Below are 21,419 nucleotides of genomic sequence, written 5' to 3' on the forward strand. Positions count from 1 at the left end.
TATCCTTAGCCTAATAGTTTGTCAAAATATCTTAGACAAGTAACTTTACTTTTTGAAATTGTGAAATAGCCTATCCTTACTAACATTCACAACTTAAAGTAAATTCTCATAAAACTCTCACAATTATCTCCTAAGCTCTTTATGTTACTACATCATTGCTCTGTATTACTTACGTGCACCCTCTCCATTCTGCCATTGCAGCACATTTTTAGAAAATAAAAGATTAGCCACAATAACTCGTTCGTCACAGGCACCACTACTGTGTTTTGATTTCTGACTAAACGTGGTTGAGCGCACCAAGTGGTAGGATTTACGATTCAGGAGAAGTCAAGAGACGAAGTTTATGAGGCGGCATTGAACGCAGCACAAGGCTCCGTATTTTTTCCCTGCAATAGAGGGGAGGGAGAAGGGGGGCATTTGACTCCTGTCTCCCCACCCCCAGTCCGTGAGAGGTGGATTTAGGAAGAAAGGAACCAAAACCTGGGACGCGGAGATAACGAGAGACACCAATAAAGAGATATAGGCGACATTTGGAGATCCGCGCGCGGCGGTGTCGCGCACGGATAATAATAGGGTGTTTTATTTTTCTTTCACTGAGGAGATTCTGGCTCAGAGCGTCTGATCTGGGGGAAAAGGAATACAAACGCACGGGGAATAATATCGGCACTTTATACTCGCTCCCCCCGTTAACAAGTGACTGCTCTGCCGCTGAAGAAATTGGGATATAGCTAACGTTTTTTTTTTTTTCAAACATCGGGGGTGCGAAGTAGCTGTTTTTCTGAAGGAATACGACTGCTCACCCACAAAGAATACGGAGTTTAAAAGCTTTCCCCCGTAAAGCAACTAGGGGGTAGTTAAAGAAATACTACCGTTGAAGTAAGTGCCTGCAACTTTTCTTTCTCTTAACTCTAGAAATATGCTTGATATGAGTTTAGAGAGCAGTTTAAAGGTATTATAAGCCAAATGAGTGTGGAAGAGTGGAGGAAAGATACATTTCCCCCTACTGCCATAATGCTGGACCGTTTCATATAGGCTACCTCTTGTTCATGCAAGTAGACCTCAATCTGCTGGTGGAGACAAAAAAAGAAAAGGTTCTGCTGTTCTTTCTTGTGCTCAATGTGTTTTAGGTAACTTATGTCCCCTATCTGTTTGTGAACTTTGGTTTATTTGCGTTTGCTGTAACAAATGAAGATTGCACTTAATGGTAGTTTTTTTATTTTAACCATAGAGGTTCCTTAACTCTATCACATCCAGGACCCCCCCCCCCATCGAGCCAAGCAGCGTTCAGTTACTCCTGATTTGATGCAGCACAAATGTTAATCACTTATTTTAGTGCTAAGAAATAGCGTAGAAATACCTATTAAACACTGAATGTTACTTATGAAGTAGGGAGAATCACTGTGTAAATAAATCACTTTGAGATTCCCATAAATTAGGTGCAGGGGGTTCTTCTGTCTTGTGTTACAATGCTGTAGTAAGCCTATTTTATTTATAGTTTAAGTATAGTGTCTTTAGTATATAGTAGTGACCTTTGTGAAGTGTTTAATTGAATTGATTGGAGGTATTTTGTTGTCCTGTATAACAAAGAGCTCTTTAAGCTATTTCTCTGATGTTTGTACAGTATCATTTTAATTTTTCAGTATTACTCCTTTTTTTCTTAAGGGTCTTCTGCATTGAGAAGTAACTTATGTCTGATTGTGTTTAAGTTTGGATGCAGCTCTGGGCTATGGCCCTGCTTTTTCTTCTTTTTCTGTTAAGGCATGCTACAGTAAGTCAAGTGAGTCCAATTTGAATTGCAATGGATCTTAATTTTATCAGAACATTTAAGGCTAAACCTTCCCCAGGCAACATACCCCCCACCCCCCCAATCATCCCACCGCAACAGCAACTGCATGCCAAAAAAAGATTAGTAATGCATTTCATTTACTGGAGGTTGCTGAACAGATGAGCAAACACAGTTGTTTTTGTTTCTGAAGTTCATAAAAATAGCAGAGAAGTATGATTTAGAGACCTCAGAGGTCAGGGTCAGCCCAGGGAATCAATAGGGAAAATGCAGATGAAAGCTGTATATACCAGTTAGTACTATTTACTGCATGTTTTACACCATTTTCACATCTTGTTGAACTAAAAGCAATTCTCCAACCTGATGGAGAATAAATTGGTGTTGTGTTCTATTCTGTGGTTCTTGAAAAACCAACTCAAATTCCACGAAAGGCTGAACATTTCCACTTGTAATGGAAAATGAGGTTTTACCTTAGTTGTAACTCCAAATCATCAGTCTTGCATTCCAGTTTTCAATCAGCCTGCTAGGTTGTATAAATAAACCCATTTGTCTCATGATGACAGTCACATGTTGATTGTCAGTACCAAGAAGGAGTCTTGTCCTTCAGAGTAATTGGACAACACGTATACCAAGGGACTGCACGTCAAGTGTGTTCTTGATTCTTAATGTGGCTTTAATTGAACAATTTATCACCCCTGATCACTGTCAAATAACTGGGCAAGGAAGACAAAAGGCAATAAAAATGCCAAGGATATGCTGCCAGGCACAGTCAGCTAAGCGTGACCGGCATGTCTGTCACAGCAGCATCAGCAAGGTGCTGCTTTATTTAATTTAACATATTTATTTATATCTTGTCTGTAGAAATCGCAGATCGATGCATTTGTGAGTGGCAAGCTTGTAAGCAGTGGTAATGAATAGTGTGTGTGTGTGTGTGTGGGGGGGGGGGGGGGGCGGCAGCAGTGAGAGCATTACATCCTTGAAAACTTCTTTTATTGGACAAAACTTTTGATTTCTCCCTGGAGCTCCTTTCCCTACACTTCGAAGAAAAGCTAATTGAATTGTGCCCCGGAAATGATGCTTTTTCCCCCCCGAAGTATGGTGGTCTTGAAGAAGTGTCCTCCTAAGGGTTTTGAAATTCATTTCCTTTGCAATTATTACTTTCTGAGCTGTTTTCTTTTATTTCCCCTACCTCAACAGTAAGGTGTATTCTCTCATTTTTAACAGGATCAAAGGGGAGAAGATAGGGAGATTCTAGATAGCTACAGGCCTCACATGCTCCCTGTAAGCTATTCAAAGTCATGTGTTTTACCTCAGGTATTTGCAAGACAGTTCATAACTGTTCATCTTTCTGACTGTTTTATGTATTTTTAATTCTTTAAGTGCATATTTGACATTTTGACATACAACCAACTTAGCCTATTGGGTGATAATAGAGGCAATGCAAACAGAACTCTTGATATTTTAAGATTCTTTTGTTATTAGAGACTTTCCAGATGCTGCACCGAAACCGAAACTGACAACATTTTCAAAAATCAGATTTCTCCTATTATCAAAGGTCACATATACTCCTGCTAAATTGCAACACATGTGCAGATAAATTGGATGATGGGACAATAAATTATGAACTCTCCAAAAATCAATAAATAACTTGTGTATTCACATACAGGGCCTCTGTTTTTCTATTTTAATTCATGTCATGGTCTAACCAAAGGATATAAAATGTTTAACAGTCGTAATCAAGGACCAAAGTAGTTTATTTATTATTAAAATAAAATTCATTCATAAAATGAAAGTTTGTAGTCTATTCATGCAATCATATCCAGTGGATCTGGCTGGGTAGATTGTCTAAGGTCTGCTGCTCTTTAATCCAAAATACCCAATCTTTGTTTTCCACTGACTGTATTTCTGTCATAGGTAATACATGTTTCAGCAATAAAGCTGAAAAAACCCAGATGAAAAACAAAAATGTAGCGAAGTTTGAAGGCATTAAGCTTCATCTACATGCAATGCCGTTGCCAATAATAATCAATAAAAATGAGACCGTACGCATTTACTGTACATACTAGTCATTTGTACAAGGCTTTAGGCCTACAATTGCAATCACCCACTTTTTTAACCACCCAGTGCCCAGAGTTTATTCAGATCCAAATAAGAAGCATTTTGTTGGCATCAAGTGCTTTGCAATTAGTCACATCGAAACGACACAGTTAATAACAGCTACTCTGAAGTGACTGTCGTTGCAGAGAGAAATGTGCGCTGTGCATAGGCGCTGTTGCACTCACAGCTAATTGTGTTTATTCATTTTAATATGCTCCGAGTGCTAAATCAGTGCTTTTCCAGCGACACGAGGTGCAATTAGTCTGGCTGTGAAAACAGGAGGCAGTGTGTCTTGTGAAGTGTCCCCTCCTCTCTGATTTGTGGATTAGCCATCCCCTGTCATTCACATTTCTTTTATTGCCAAATATCCAGGCTGGGGAAACACTCAATGCAATTAAAATGTAAGATCTTAATACCATTAAAACCAATGTGCAATTGAATTGGAAGATCATCCAAATGTCAGCATTGTTGTACATGTATAAAAACAATAATACCCTCTGTTAGAAGTTACCTCTCAATGTATCTAGCTGAGACTCCGCTGATTATTGTCAGCACAGCAAAAGTATATATTATAACTGATAATGATGACTTTGATGAGTCAAAGATGACGGGGTATTTTTGTATTTATGCTACACCTGATTACTGTAAATTAGAGAATGCAAGTAAATAACAGCTGAAGAGAGAAGGTAGAGTGTTTCTGTTGTCTGGTACAATGTGGAATGCATCTTACTAACCATTGTATGTATTAGAGGATCCCTTAAAGTCACTGGGGCCTCACATTGAATGTGGACTCTTGAGTACTCTGAGGCACTTTGGATTGAATGTCAGAACTTTTACACCCACGATAGCACTATTTGTCAAGACCGAAATAGCCAAGCAGTCAAAGAGGAGAACCAGAACATTGCAGTCATGACAATTTAAAACATCATCGAGGTTAAACTTCGAGAGAATGGTGTGTCATTTTCACTCCATAGACTTACATTTTCACCCTGGCTATAGGGAAATAAACATGAGATGGGTTGACCACTCATTCAGACACCTCTGTTGATTGCTTTGGGTCAAACATTGGTTGCTCTGTCCTTAGCAGGCCTCATTGGAGGGCATGGCCATGACCCACCCATTAACACCCAAAACCAACTCCCCTGAATTAAAAAGGTCAGCGCCCAAAGCAATGGTTTTGGCCAGAGGTGTCACAGGTTGAGAGGAAGGGGTCAGATAAGATGAGGCTATCATGAGGTGTGTGAACTCAGCAGAATTGATCTGCCACTGGCTGAATTAAAGTCCACCTTACATCTTAGCTGACTGTCATTCTCCTGCAGTGTTTGCTACTCGGTTTTGTTTTTTATTCATCCCTATAGCTCCCTCGTTCAATTTATCTTTCTCCTACACCACACTTTCTCTACTTTCCTGTTTTTCTGTAAGGGATTCACCGAAATGAAAATTCTTGGCCGAAGCTGAAACCGAATATAATGAAAAACTAAACTAAAGAATACTGAACAAGTACATTCACAATTTTTATTTTTATGAATTTTTTTTTTTTTACCATTGCATAAGTTGAATAGTCAAAATGTGCTTTACTATGCCATAATTTTTTTGAATAGTCAAAATGTGCATTTACTTTTAATGGACACATGTAATATGTTTTATACTTTCTGTGAATGTAATCCAATTAATCTTATTTCCATCCTGTATAGACACCTTATTTTGAAAACAGGACATTGTCACATGTGTAGTCAGTTTTAGTTAACACTTTTGCCGATCTATTTTGTATTAGTTGCAGCCTATTATTGCATTTTTTGGGTAGTCCTGTAAATAATGCATTACAATAGTCTAGGGCTGACCCCCAATAGTCGAAGATTCGATGCTTTGATGGTCGGAGCCTGATTCGACTGTCAATCTCACAGTTGAAGCTTCGCAGTGAAACAAGGATCATGCCATTTTGGCGATATGGGGGTGCTCAACGTCTGATTTTACATAGAATTTTCAATTTTCCTCCAATAACTTAATATACAGCCTATTACAATAAACATTTAAACGTTTAATGCTGTAAATAAACATGTAAAAAGAAAAAAACTTCCAATAAATCTTTTTAAAGTGCGTGAATAAATCCAAAATTGTAACCCTAACCCTGGGTCGTCAGTGCACATGTATAGGCGTAGCGTGTATGTGTGTAGTGGCAGGAGGAAAACTTGCTGAAGAGACGGAGGCCCAGCTTCAGTGTTGTGCCGAGTTGTCCGCACCTTGCGGGACTTTCGGATAATTCATCACGGTTGATGAACCACACTTTTATTATATCATTTTTAAATAGCCGGCTACTTGAAATAGACCTGCGAGGAACCAAACGCATGCAACAACTTTTAGGCATTTTCCAAGAACAGGCAAGGTCAAACTGAAAAAAGGTCAAAAAATGCAAGCTTTGTAACAGTATTAAAATGTGATTTAAAACCCAACTCAGAGTCAATCAGGGCACCCAGAACACATTTCAGTCTACTAGAAATAATTTATTATTGTGTATTAGTGCCAACTATGAGCAAAGAAGTCTTGTCCTCATTCAGTTTCAGGGCATTTTTACTCATCCAATGTTTAATGGAAGACAGACAATTCACTAAGGCGTCGAGAGCATTGGGGTTCTCTGGCACAACAGATAAATATAACTGTATGTCATCTGCATAAAAGTAAAAATTCACTCCATGATCACAGATAATTTTTCTGAGTGGCAGCACAAAACACTAAAGGTCCAAGAATGGAACCCTGCGTAATATCTGAAAGGATATTGTGCTTATCTGAGACATGGTCAGCAAGAATGACCAAATAACTTCTACCAGTCAGATATGTATAAAACCACGATAGGGCAGTACCAGAGATACCAACCCAGTTCTCAAGGTGATCTAGAAGAATATTGTAAACTACTGTACCAAAAGCCAGCTGTTAGATCAAGGAGTACGAGGATGGAAACATTTTGATAATCAGAGCTCACCCTGAGGTCATTGACAACCTTTACAAGTGCTGTTTCTGTGCTATGTCCCTTTCTAAACCCAGACTGAAATTTATTGTGTATGTTTATGTAAAAACATATTTAATTGTTTATCGACTACCTTTTCTAGAGTTTTACCCAATAAAGGCAGATTTGAGATAGGCCTGTTCTTGCTCAGCTCAGAGGGTCGTGTTTCTTCAGTTAGGGCCTGACCAAAGCTGTTTTAAGTAAATCAGGAAAAATACCGGATTGTAGAGAGCCATTCAAAATGTCTAATACATCTTCAATCAAACAGTCTAAGACCCCTTTAAAATAGGCATTAGGAATTGCATCAAAGGAATAGGTAGATGATTTAATCTGCAAGATGGTTTTATTGAGTTCTGCTCCACTTCTTTGCTGAACGAAATTCAATAATAATAATTATTATTATTAATAATTCCAGTTTGGACATTAATTATCTTATTATTAGTGCATTTACACGTATGTTTGATATATTCCATGTTTTTTTTTTTGCCCTTATACCGCCCCATATGTGCCAGGTTATTGTGTGCAGGTGTGAAAATAGCCCCTCATACACAAAAACACACTAAACCCTGCCAGACTATCTGGTGAAGCCTTGGGGAATACATCGACACACTGTCACCTCCCCAGCCTTTTGCTCGTTCCCTTGGCACCTCCACTTTTTACAAAAATGATTCGCTCCAGCTCCTTCTGATGAAGTGACAGTAATCTGCTTTTGACGACCAGCAGGAGCAGACCTTCTGTTGATGTCTGCTTCTCCCTCATTCACTCTAGTCTGCTTCCCCCAAGTTATAACACATTTGAACAAACATGGTGCATAGTTTGTTAAAGCCTGAGAGGAAACTATACCAAACACAGTTGTATTCATGTAAACACCCATTCACTCTCCCTTCCCTCTGGCCCTGATCCCATCATTATGATTATGGAGTTAATATGAACTGGAGTTTCATGATGAGAAGTAATTAACACCCGGTTTGGGACAGGCATCAAATGGATGTGTTTGGTCCTGTTTCACTGTCTGCATCTACTCTGGTTGTCTCCTGATGCTATCTGGTGGGTCCTTTGTTAAGCGTGATTACCAGCTGGCTTCCTCCAGATTGATGCACAGAGGTTCCCCTTGGGGTATCTGGCTCCTCCTCTTTGCAAACTAGGTCTGGCAGGAAGGGCTGCTCTGTGCCCTGGCAGTTTGAACCCTGTGAGGTTTTAGACACGTGGTAGTGGGGGGGCTAAGCACTCCCATTCTTACGCCTGAAGGGTTTGAACAGGTTGCAGTTAGCTCATTTAAACGCTGCTCATGCGGGCCGTTAGATGGTCCAAACCAGCCTGTTGGGCCATCTGTATGAAGTGCGTATTTGTGAAGCAAGATGCGAAGATAGGGTGGAATAGTTTCCAAAACATTTCAGTTAATGCATACAGTATAATTTGCCTTGTGAGGCACTTTTGAGCAAAGATTGGCATGCCGACTGCTAGTGAAGGTCACTTGTCCCCTGCAACAGCCAGTTTGTCCATCAGCAGGAGTGTGTCCTTTTTAAGTTTCCCTGAGCAACGTACTGAACCCTTTCATGCTTACGTACTGTAATTAGTGTCAGTTCAGTATTTATAAAAGCACCTATAATTAACAATAGGATTTGTTATTTGTTAATTTGACAGTCTGATATTAATGGCAGCTGAAGAGCACTGCCCCTTTTACAGCATGGTGTACAATGTCAAGAATGTATTTATTTCTGATTGTGCTTCTTCCTCTCACCATCGTTCTTTCCACCATAACTCACAAGCTCCTTCAACTGCAGACGGCATACAGCAGACAAGTGGTACTTAGGATTCTGTTTGCTTGCAGTGTTTTATTTAAGAGCAGCTTTGCAGCTTTTCCAAATGTGGCAAATTTCACTTTATTTACAGTTTATATTTATTCAGTTACAATATGAAAAGCAAAGAATTCTGTTTCAGCTTCTGTCCTATGAAGAAATGCGGAATTTAACATTGAAAAGGCTGCATGTACAGCCAACTATTGTAAATAGTTACTATACTATACTATAAAGTAGAAGCATGTGGCAATATTTTCATAAATTAGCAGAGCACTAGCTGACCTTCATAAAATCCTGGTTACGATAAGAGTCACAGACAGCGGGCCAATTACCATCTTTGACTACTTCACAAAAAACATGGTTTTTCCTGGGTTGCTGTTTTGGTGTGACATGTTTTTAAGAGAAGTGGTTTTGTGTGTGTATGTGTAAATTGTCAATCTGATGGTGATTATTATGCGCACACAGAAAGCCCAGGGCAAGATGGCTCGGCCCACTCAGATGATCCCCCACACCCACCCATCCATTTGCCCCCCAGCCCACCATCCTGTCCTTTTGTTCCTGCCCTCTCCACACATGCACACCCTTTCCCAAACTTAAGGGACATCTGGCATTGTGTGTGGCGGGGTGGGGGGGTACACTCAGCTGCCCTTAGGGGTGGGAGGTGAGAGATGGGGGTCGCAAAGAAACACATGTGTATGCCGGATAGTGGTGGGGACTGTTGTCATAGAGTAAAGAAAGGGAAGTGGGGTAGCTAAAGAGGAGTAGGCAGATAATTGATGGATGGAAGTAATTGTGTGTAATGCAAGCAAGGAAACATGGGCCTCTGGGAAGGAGAGAGATAGAGAGGGAGAAGGAGAGGGAGCCAGTGAATAGGAGTGGAGAAAGGAGGGGGATAAAGAAAGGACAGAGAATAATGAAGAGAATGAGTGTGTGACGAATAGGAGGCTAGGGAGAAAGAGAGACGAGGAGAGAGTGAGGAAGGGCACAGAGAGGAGAGGACACTGGAAGAGGGAAGCAGGGGAGGAGGAAAAGGAGGGGTCCTGCTGTTCTGTTGCATCACTCAGCACTAGCCGGGGTTAAGAAGGAGTAACTACCTGCCTGTCAGGCTGATTGTTCATCCCTATGCATCAGGGGATACGCGTCCCGGTTTATGAGAGATGGCGCGGTTTCACTATGTGGGCCACTTAACCACAGAAATGGCTGCCTGTGCATCCCGGGGGGAATATAAGAAGCACTGGCAGGTTGGATTCTCTGAGCTGGTGATGGTTGCTTTGTATGCGGATGACGCAATTATCTCCCTTACTACAAGACACTTGTTGCCACACGGTTTTTACCCTCCCTGTTTGAAATCTGGCTCACTGAAATAATTTATTTTGTATTAATAATTCCCCCACCACAACAAAATATCCCACCGAAAGGCCCAATCATAAGACCTTCTCAGTAATTACAACTCTGTCGGCATGGGCGCCTTTTGAAACAGCATGCTGCCTCATCTTTCAGTGAAATGCAAACAAAACATATGTAATCCAGTCTGGATACACAAATTACAGCGTACCAGTGTAGAGAAAGAAGACAGAGGGAAGGCACCAGAGGCAAAGTGCATTGAGTTTCCTCTCACTTTCTCACTGTGCATCACAAGCTTGTCTCCCAGACGGGGAAGAAAGGTTTGTCAAGCGCATCATGGTGGAGAGAGTAAAACCATCCCCAGCCTCTGGGAAGATAGAAGGTGACATTTGTATGTAAATGGAGACAGGCACTCTCCACTGTATTCCAGTTGACAGGAAACGGAGTTGGCAACCTGGTATTTTCTTTTCTTTTTTGAGAATTTTAAAATTTTGTTGTTTCTCTGTTTTTTGGGAAGACGATGAATGTAAAAAGGCTGCTTTACAAAATGTGGTTGTGTGTGTATCAGGAAATGCTCCTTCGCCTTTGTCATACACGTTTTGCACAGTTGCTCGGTGGTTAGAACTGTTGCCTCACAGCAGGAAGGTGTGGATGTGAATGTTCTCCCTACGTTTGTGTGTGTCCCCAAACTATGACCAGGCACTGGCTTAGAATTGGAGTTGGTCTCCGGGGGCTGCACACTGGTTTCCCACTGCTCCTAATACTTAGGATGGGTTAAATGCAGAGAATGAATTTCACTGTATGTTGCACTGTGTATAACTGTTTATGTGATTTGATATTTGATGCAAGCACACGCAAAAAATTATGAGATTGATTCAGAATAACTTTGACATATCAACATTTACACCTTGGACCCTCCCTATGGCCCTCCCCTGAACGAAAAGTCTACAACAGCCCTATTGAATTGGCTGCCCGCGGACAACATCCGGCCCAGCACATAATCTAATATACATGACAACAAAAGTAAAACTACATGTGTAGTGTATGAAAGTAGCTAAAGAGTGAGCTATGTCATTTCCTTCTCATCTTTGTTGAGTTTCACATGTGCTGTACCGATCACCGCCAATCAAGGCTGAACAACTGTCCGACCTGCAGCTTTTTCCCTCCTCTGTGTCTGCAGAGCGCCTCCACTCCACACACTCACTCAAGCACGTGCACACATTGATCAAAGTCAGCCAGCTGATCAGCGGACATTGACGACAACGACGCTTAGTTAGTTGTAAGTGCATGGTGCAATAAAAACTTAGCGAGTAAAAGGCCAATACTTTACCAACACCTGTTTAATAAGCATAAACACGCAAACACAATGTTTTAATTTGCTCAGTCTCTCATCCACCAGCTGTGTTTTGGTTTTACATAAGCACTGCGTTAGTTCGGCTAATAACTTATTGTTACAAACAAGCTAAAGTGAAAGCTGTCTGTCTTTAGTAACTGTTTAACTTAGTTTGCCAGTACATTAAAATATGGCACATTATAAACTCAGCTGGTGGCTGACACAAACCAGCCCTCCTCTCTACCAGCATCAGCAGAGGGAGGAGGACAGGAGGTATTGAGTTATTCATTCTTTCTAAACTTCACTCAGTATGTTGATGTCAGGAATATGATTTATTTTACTGACATTTTAGATTTGTTTCCAGTGAGATATTAGTGACTTTGCTGTTGTAGATACTGATGCTGCTCTAGGAGCAACATTTAGTTAATAAAAATGTTACATTCTTTTTTAAAATAATAGCCTATATTCAATTATTTAGTAATAAATAGGACTGATAAGAGCATTGATAAAGAACTGAACCAATAAGGATTACCAATACAAGTGTGTCAATAAAATCCTAATGATCCCAACTCGTGAGAAAATGTCCAGCCCATCTCTGTGTCCTGGTTTTAAAATCCGATCCAATTGAATTTGTAATTGAATAGCCCTGGTCTACAGTAATCATAGTAATATATCTTCCTTGCGACGAAATGTACATTAAACTGAATGCAGCATTGTAGACAATATTTTGTCCTTGTAATCCATGTTTCCATTGCATGGATAGCCTTTGGATATTGCTGGAAATTGTTCTCAGTCCCCCTCCTTAAAGGGTAAGTTATTATTAGGGCCGAAATGTCGAAGATTCGATGCTTCGATGGGCGGAGCCTGATTGGACTGTCAATCTCACAGTTGAAGCTTCGCAGTGAAAACAAGGATCATGCCATTTTGGTGATATGGAGGTGCTAAATGTCAGATTTTACATTGAATTACCAGTTTTCTCCCAATAACTTAATATACAGCTTATTACAATAAACATTTCAACGTTTAATGTAAAAAGAAAAAAAAAAGTGCGTGAATAAATCCAAAATTGTAACCCTAACCCTGGGTCGTCAGTGCGCATGTGTAGGCGTGCAGTGTATGTGTGTAGTGGCAGGAGGAAAACTTAATGAAGAGACGGAGCCCCAGCTTCAGTGTTGTGGCGAGTTGTCCACACCTTGCAGAACTTTTGGATAATTTATCACAATTGATGAACCACACAAACAATATTATATTGTTTTTAAATAGCCGGCTAATTGAAATATACCCGCGAGGAACCGCGACGTGCATGCAGTTGTCGGCATCACGGCAAAAACTCTGCACAAGACCAGTGAATGGCAGGCGAGAGAGAGAGAGAGAAAATGGTCAACAATGCCTCAGTTTAGCTTTGGCTCGCAATCGCCATGCACAAAAACACACATGATCCGACTATCAGTTGACTATAGGCAGGACTTGATGATTCTGATTCGACTATGTAAATCCTTAGGCGGGGACAGCCCTTGTTATTATCATAACAATTTAAAACAGCACTTTTCATACAAAAAAGCGATAACAGTTGCCTACTGGTCCTACCTGGACATGCAGTCTGACAAAATATGTATTCCACTCCATAATGAACAGACGATGGCCTACTATCATCTATTTTGTTTTGTGTATATTTCACATCATGAATAATAATGGGTGAATATGGTGGTGTTAATTGTTTCCTAGCAAAAGTTATAGAGGAATACAAAATATAAACTGGGATCCAGAGAATGTCTAGTACACTAGAGCTTAAACTGTTCATTAAGCCTCACAAGGAAGTGTTGCATCAAAGAATGTACTGTAACTTGAGCTAAAGTTAAGAGGAATGTTTTTTTTTGTATAACGTCATTTAATAAAACTATACCTAAGTTACTGAAACAAATAACTTTAAGTTACTGAAACATACTAAAGCATTACATAATATACTAAACGACATTTTGAAAGCTTGAACATTGTCTTTGTCTCTTTTGTCCGGATTGAATGTGCCCCTCTGACAAAACAAGTGGCCTCAGCCGGGCTCCCTCAATAAAATTGGTCTAGAACCGCCACTGACCAGCACATCAAAGTCGTTGTCAGAGCGCTACCATGACGTTATTGGATATGGTTTTGTTGCAGTCTGCCCTGTTTGGTGGGTCTAGGTTTTTCAGACTCTGAGATCAACATAATTTAGGGTAGGATAGAAGAAGAAGAAAAATAATCCATGCTATTCTAGCACCTGCAGTGGCTGGACCCCTAATTAACTCTTGAGTCTCAGTGTCAGAGAAGATAATCCTGATTAAAAAGTGATGGAGGCTGGGGGAAGAATGACAACTTAGCAATCAGAGATCCCAGCCACGGCTAGGGAGATTAGCACTACCAGAGGGTGGGGGGCTACCCCCTTGCTGCTGTCACCCTTTTGTTTATGGATCAAATCCATGGCAGAATAATGGTTTTGGGGATTTTATTTTTTCCATCTGTTTTTGTAACATGGGGAAGATTGTCTTGGGCACTAAACCGCTCTATATTTTTTCATGTTTTTGTCAGAGGTTTGTGACAGAATAAAGCAGAGTAGCTGATTATGAACCATATGATTATTCATTTTCAATCTTAAGATACAAGAAAAAGACAGCTTTCAGATCTAAAATAAAAAGTACGTGACTTATTGTAACTTTGTCATTTGATTTGGCAGTAGAGATGTTCGGCCAGGTGCCCACTAGACAATTGGACAAGTGGCATGTCAAATGGGTCATCAACCCCCTGGTGTGAGAGAGTCACTGCTACACAGTTAAATTGATATTCCATATTCCCCAACTAGTCTGGGATAACCCAGTTCGTATAAAGCATGTTTGACATTTTGATGACTATCTTATACCTTGAGTGGTGAAACGAGCTGATTTGTTGCTTTTGCCAATACAAGGAGAGAAATCCAATTAAACAACACTTAGTGGGCGTCTCGCCTTTCAGGGATTGTCTTGTAACCATTCAGTCTCAGTTATCCCTGCAATAACATATTTTATTCATCATTAGCAACAAGTCTTGTGGGAATGTCCTGGATGCTGATCCACTGTCTGCACATTTTAAGAGTGTTGTTTAAATTCCTCAAGTGTGAAGTGTAAAATGTAAGCAGTCACCTGTTAGTTTATCCGGTGAACAAGGGAATTGGGCAAGCAGAGTAAGAGTAAAGTAGATGGATTTTTTAAAGTGAAATAAATAAGGCTGTTATCAGAGTATGTCTATTTGCCGCTGATACAGGGAGATGTGTTGACACAGAGGGAAGCGGGGAGCCAGTGCTGCTCTGATTATGCTTGCAGCCTGATGCCACCAAGTGGGAACTTGAGGAGAAATTCACTTCAGAAAAAGGGAGACATTATATATACCTAGCAGAAAGAGAATCTTACTTAATGACACCAAACACAGTTGCAAAATACTGCAGATAATTAAATCAGAACTTATCTTAAGATGCAGTTTCTCATAAAAAATGTAGTGGTAAGAGTTACAAGAATATATTGGAATGTTTGATCTCTGCGATGCTCAGTAAGTGAGTGTTCTGCAGTATTTGCATGTTCATTATAAGTTATTGTAAATAACAAAGTTATAATGTGAGCACAAAGCTAAAGACTTAAAGCCAGGGGGCATCCTTGCCCCCTGCCTCCTTAGCCAAAGGGATGGGTGGGGTGTATCTGGAGATGAATACCAAGGGGGGGAGGGAGTGAATCCTACAGCCCTGTAGTCTCAACAGTGTGGAAGTCGGGCTAAAAACATGGGCACAGAAGGGAAGAATAAAACAGGTCTGGCATGGAAATGGGGCTGCTGTTCACAGCCCCCCACACTTGCCGTCAGGTTAGTGTAGTGGAAAACGGGGGAGAGACAGAGACAATCAAAGCAGAAAGGACAGTGAAAGAGTTGGAACAAGTGAGTGACAAACAGAGTGGAGAGAGGAGGAGTAGAAGAGCAGGCATGAGGGAAATGGAGACTGCAGCTTAGAAACAGGAGGTAGATGGAGAGCAGAGGGTCTCCCATTTTCATGGAGATAAAGGAGCACTAATGAATTTGAACCAGTGCCCTCCAGGGATATACCATAAGGGCAAAAATAGGATGGAGCAGATTGGGGTTTAGTGGCTTTTTAAACTACAGCCAAACTGTCTTTTAGAGACACAGGGGTGCTCCCAATTCTGCAGTCACTAAGATGGCCGTCGACCCGCTTGCCAACTGCTGTGGGTGAGGCCTGTGCCAGGAGAGGAGAGGATTTGATGCCAGAGTAACTATGCCTAACTGGCCAAGCTAGAACTACCATTCCAGCCAACAAGATCATTTATCTGCCCATCTAATTCAGTTTTACTTACCTCTTTTCCACAGCACTGGTTGTGCTAATGTGCTGATTGCAGTGTAACAGGATGAGTTATATTGTAGTAGTGTAGTCTAGACCTAAGTGACTGACTTGTGCAAAACGGTACCAACATTGTGGGTTAAGGTATTTGTTTTCTTCTGTAGCATACTCGGTAGACTGTGGCACACAGCCACCCAGGGTCTCATTCTCTAAATGTTTTCATTCGTGGTTGTATAAAATGCTTTGGATAAGAGTGACAGATTTTATGTGCAGTTCTCACAAATAACTTAATACATCTGTTCTTTATACAATGACTGAGGCCTTAGTCAACCACAAAGCTGACATTTAGCAATGTTTTTTGGAACACCATGGACATAGTTTACCAGGACCCTACACCTACATACCTTATCTATCATTTTTACAACGTGTTGTTTTAAAACACAGAGACCATCTGCTGCCTGTGGCATCTACCCCCATGTGGAGGTAATGGTCTGGCCCCCAGGCTGTGAGCCTAGCCAGTTAATAATGAAGTGGGTCCCTCCATTGTAAATCACAGAGGGGTCTTGTTTGGCTGACGCCTTTGGGAGAATTGCATGGGAATGGCATCTGTTTCGAAGGGCAGCCTGACTTAAGCGCAGGCAGACAGCACAGAAAGAATGAAGGCAGCTTTGTACATGATGGATAATGGCCTCAGCCTCTGTTTGTGTCATATGGGATCTAGATATTATTAAAATGGAACTGAGGAGATGAGGCATGGGCTGGGGTGTTATATATATAAATAGATCGATGTCCAGTTAAAGGCAGTTTAACGAAGAAGGAAGGAAATAAGTGCTGAGGAGAGAGGTAGATTTCTTTTTCTGTATGTAAGAACCAATGATTTTAACCTATTTGGATGAAATATCAGGTGTAACAATTTTGCTAAAATGCCTCTTGCACACTGACAGCCAACCTTCAGCATCTCAGGCAGAGTGTTGAACATAGTATGTTTTAAAAAAGGAGCCAGGAGGAACCTGTAGGAACCTGGGCTGTTCTTTGAAGTTAGCTATTTTCCTTCTCTTCAAGTGCGTCACTCACTTCAAAGCAGGAATTTCACACAAAATGTAATGACCCCCCCCCCCCCCCCCCCCCCCCCCCCCCCCTTCTTTGTGTAGAATTAACAGCACATAAAATTGGTCTGAGGAGACATTGTCAGAGGGTATCTGTAACCTAAGATGACTCCGTCTACAGTATCTATGTGTGCATGTTTTTGTGCCTCTGAGAACGTGTGGGGCCTACATAGCTGTGTGTGTGATCTTGTGCATATCCACATAAAGAGGCCTAAACATGAGGGGGCGGTGGTGGTCCGAGGCTTTGCTTTTGTTAACGAGATGGAATCCAGAGAGCGTCAGCTGCATGTGGAGTCATGGCTAGATAGGTTTGACCCCTGTGGTTTATGGTTAAAGACAGAGATTTGATTGTGGTTGGTGAGTAAGACTCTTCACTAGTTGAAGTCGGCAGCCTTGCTAAAAAAAAGTTACCAAAGCCACCATATCTGTTTCTAATTCACATTCAAAGTCTGTGAAATCCAAATATGCACCAATTACAACACAACTTCCTGTGTGATATGACTTTGATGTCAATGAGATTAAAGGCATGCATGGGGGAAAAAATGGCTGGCATACCATGAGAAATATGCTTTTACTTGGGTGACCCGAGTCCAGTTGTGTTTGTACAGAGGCGTTTTAGTGGTTATTAGCCTGTTCAAGCACTTTTAATTTTTTCTGCCATGATTGTAATTGGAACCTCTACTTGATGCTTTACAGTTAAATAGCTATAGCCAGCACTGGCACACAAGCTTGTAAACAGATGAGGGTGTCTTCTCCACTAACCGAAGTGCAGCATTGGGTTTGTGTGTGTGCATTTGCACATATATTACACATACTCAACTGTCGGCATGTGTCTGTTTAGTTTGTGATCCTCATAATTTGTAACAGCAACCGTCTGTGCATGTGAAATTGTGTGTACAATTCACAGCTGCAGCCTTGTGTGTGTGGGGGGTGGGGGGGTATGTCTGTGTGTTTGGCTGGGTAATGAGGTGCTTTCACTTTCCAAACATGAGTGGTGGACAATGGATAATAATGTACCATTCATCTGTAGGGATCAGAGAGTAGAGAACCAGTTTGGGACAACCTATCCCTCAGCTTCCTGCACAGTCTTGCATGTGATTCTCCCACAGCCCATCACCTTCCCTCATTTTTACGTGCCACCACCAAGCACACCCGGCTGCACCCCCCCACACAAGTCTTATTCTGAAGGTGACTTTGGCCCGTAGTCCTCTTGGCTTCGATTTATCTGCTGGCCAAACAACACTGTAATTAACTCTCGAATAACAAACAGGGGGACACTTTGCCCTTCAACAACCACGCAAGATATAACGCAATTTAAAATCTTCTTTTATTCATTTTTGACAATGCAGATAGTATCTGAGGCGCTTAAGAAAGTTCAAATCCGTTCCCACCCACATCCAATGCACTCCAAAGTACCCCCCCATCCCCACGAAGCTAATTTGAACTTTGAATAACAGCCAAATGTGTGAGATATTTTTACCCAGAGTCCATGATCTCAGTTGATCTGAGTCGGAGCAGGTCGTTAGTTGAGACGATTGCATGCACTTGACCTGTTGCTGCAGGCGGCGTGGGCACACAACGCTGGGTGCTGAGACAGGAGCAAGGGAGGGAGGGAGAAGAATGCAGAGATATTAGTGTGTGTGCTTTACAAACTGGCTATTTTTCTTCTAGGAGTGATGGAGAGAGAGAAAGAGGCAAGTAGGAGTAGGAGGAAAATGTGGAGGAGGAAGAAGAGGAGGAGGAGGAGGAGGAGGGGTAGATGTGAGGAGTCCTCTGAGACCAATGCTGGCTGCCCTGTCAAGGAGAAGACTGAGGGAGGAAGAGATTGCATGAAAGCAAGAGGGGAGGAAGCATGTGAATGAGAAGAGAGGAAAAAAAGCAAATTAGAAAGGATGAGATAGAAAAGGAGAAACTCAAAGGAGGCATTATTACAGTTATAGTGAGCGGTTAACAAAAAGACAAAAGAACTGCAAGTCTGACGAGTCTAATATTTTGACCTCATCGTTTGATATGGGCCTCATCAGATTTTAATGATGCTCCACTTTGTCGGTGGGCAATTGTGTACAACTCTCACATTAGCATGTAAACATATTGCAGGATAAGGTAGCGAAGGCAGTGGAAGGACATGGGCGGATACCCCAGAAGAGAAGCTTTTTCCTCTCTCATCACTCCCCTTTTCTTCCTCTTCTCATCCCGTCCCTTCCCCTCCCTCACCATTGAGGGATGAAATAATGTGAGTGTAAAGCTCTACAGCTGTAATCTTCCCTTATAGCCTATTCAACGACTAAGTCTTTCCCCCTCATTTCAGGTCTAATGTATTACATCCACCCAGTTTTACTTCGGCACCCCCCTTACTGCTTACTGTGCCTTGCAGTTGCTGCCTTTGGATGACCTCTGTGGTGAGTATAAATGGGCTAAAGGCCACAGATGGAAATAGTATCAGCTGATAAAGGCGACCAAATGTAGTTGAGGCAAGATTTGATTTCTTCCTGCCTGCACCTGATTCCGAGGTTGCCTTTGGACTATTACGGGACAGTTTGATTCTGTTTTGAACTCTTCTGTCAAGTAAACATTTCAACAGTATCATTTGCCTTGTCAGGACATGTCTTTTATCATTTTCTGGGGTGATGTCATGCTGGGTTGTAGTGTTGTTGACACCAGGTGAATTATCTTCCCATCTGCTTTCATCTTTTAGTAGCACCCGATTCATCACCTGGCATTCCACAAGAAATCCGATGACACGTCTTGATGTTAACTTTGGTTTCTTCATTCCTGCCAGCAAATGTCAGCCCAGCTTTCATTTGACATGATGTGCCACCACCAAGCTTCTTCTCCCCCTCTCTCTCCTCTGTCAGATTTGCCTGTTGTGGTTACCTGCAGGTTAAACAAGATGGGTAATGTAGTTTCCTCACTGCTCATATCTCTCTCAGCATTGATGATCCATAATGGCACACTGGCAGTGACTGTCACCTGACGCTGTCATCTTGTCCTTCATGTGTCAGCTCAGATTTCACAGACGGCTGCAGTTTTGACAAACAGAGACTGTATACTGTTGAACAAGTCAGTCCCTCAGAGAAGACCGTTGGTTGGATTAGCGTTGTGACATTGCTGTTGATGTCTTTGGGAATAAGATGGAACCCCTTTGAAGACGCCCAGTGCACACAGCTGTAGAATGTTGTTTTGCGTTTTCTGAAGCTAACCTTGCTATATTCACACCCTTGCCCTTTTCAACTTACCACATCTCAAAAGGCTTGCGGCGCTCTGCAGCATTGTTGCGTGGCATTCAAGATGAATCGCCCCTTTTCAACTACAACCATTCATGTGACCATGTTGTTGTTTGGTTTTGGTACCCCAGCTGTCACATTGAGGCTCTGACCACTGTTACATGGTCCTCAGATGCAGGTCTTTTAGCACACCGATTAACTGAGCTGCAGGCCATCAAGACTGGATAATGGCAGTGACCATACTGACGCGAGATGTAGGATGTTTTTTCTTTGTTCTGTTCAAAGCTATGGGTTTCTAAACTTGTAACATTTTAAATCCCACACAATGTAAAGCACTCTGTGCATAGTTGCTTCACAGCTGCAAACAGTCTTGACAGCTTTTGCTATACTCAGTCCCCATGGGCTGTGGTATTACGACATTGTGAAAGACTTTTGTCTCTATTTCTTTTATTTAGCTAGGAAGATTTGCAGAGGATACAGATGGTTTCTAAGTGCTCTCTGACTTCACATTTATCCAGTTCTACACATCCCCTCTTGGGAGCTGCCTGTTAGATACACAGATACGTTTTTCCAAAAGATGATTTATTTTCATACCCTTCACATGGTCACACCAGTCACACCGGAAAAATTGTAAACAAAAAAAAGAGTAACTCTGGACGTTAACAATTCACAGCAGGTTGACATGATTCGCCTGCTCAGAGCTGTCGGGTTAGTACTGGCTCCTTGAAAACAGGAAAGTGCTCCCCTCCTAAATGTATTCAAAACCAGAGCTGTCAATTCTGTTACACGATGCAAAGTTTTACATTAATGTAATGGAATATGAAAAATAGTAGAAACTTTGTGCTAAAATGTTGTAGTACTAGCACAGTGCTATTGCTAGTTCATATAGTCGATAAGTAGGGAAAGGACATGATATGAATCAAGGCAGACACTGCCAGGGAGAGATAAAGCTGTATTTTTGGACCAATAACAGCTTAAAGGGTCAGAGAGAGAAAAACAGCTTTAATGTAGAGGCCTTTGTTGGCTTTAATGTCATCTTATGTTTCTATAAAAATGCCCCAAAAAATGTGTGGTGGGATGGTAAATTTGTTTTGAGTTTTTGTACCCTGGAGTCATAATGTTTTAATTTGGCTCCAGCCCCCTGGTTGTGAAATTTCCGTGGCCTGCTCCCGCGTAAACAAAACACATTTAGCATAATTGCACCTTAGGCCTCTCTTCAAGGCAAGATATTGATTTTCTCTCTCCTTCTGTCTCTCTCCCGCTCTGCTCTTTGTTTTTCTTCTCCTCATCTTTATTTTCCCTTTTGCATTCCTTGGCCGGAATGCTCGCTCGCTCCCGTCTCTCTACCCATGTCCCCTGCCCTCCCCCATCTCTCGTTCTCTCTTGG

General features: G+C 41.5%; 1 protein-coding gene across 1 annotated transcript in view; it reads left to right on the plus strand.

The window, feature by feature from the left end:
• Positions 1-428: 428 nt before the first annotated feature.
• Positions 429-21,419, plus strand: part of ptprsa (protein tyrosine phosphatase receptor type Sa) — a 188,228-nt gene continuing 167,237 nt past the window's right edge. The window contains exon 1 of the mRNA XM_046050635.1: positions 429-876. The gene's annotated coding sequence lies outside the window, so the exon portion shown is untranslated. The remainder of the gene's footprint in view (positions 877-21,419) is intronic.

Source organism: Micropterus dolomieu, linkage group LG05 (genome assembly GCF_021292245.1).
Source record: "Micropterus dolomieu isolate WLL.071019.BEF.003 ecotype Adirondacks linkage group LG05, ASM2129224v1, whole genome shotgun sequence".
Taxonomy (NCBI): domain Eukaryota; kingdom Metazoa; phylum Chordata; class Actinopteri; order Centrarchiformes; family Centrarchidae; genus Micropterus; species Micropterus dolomieu.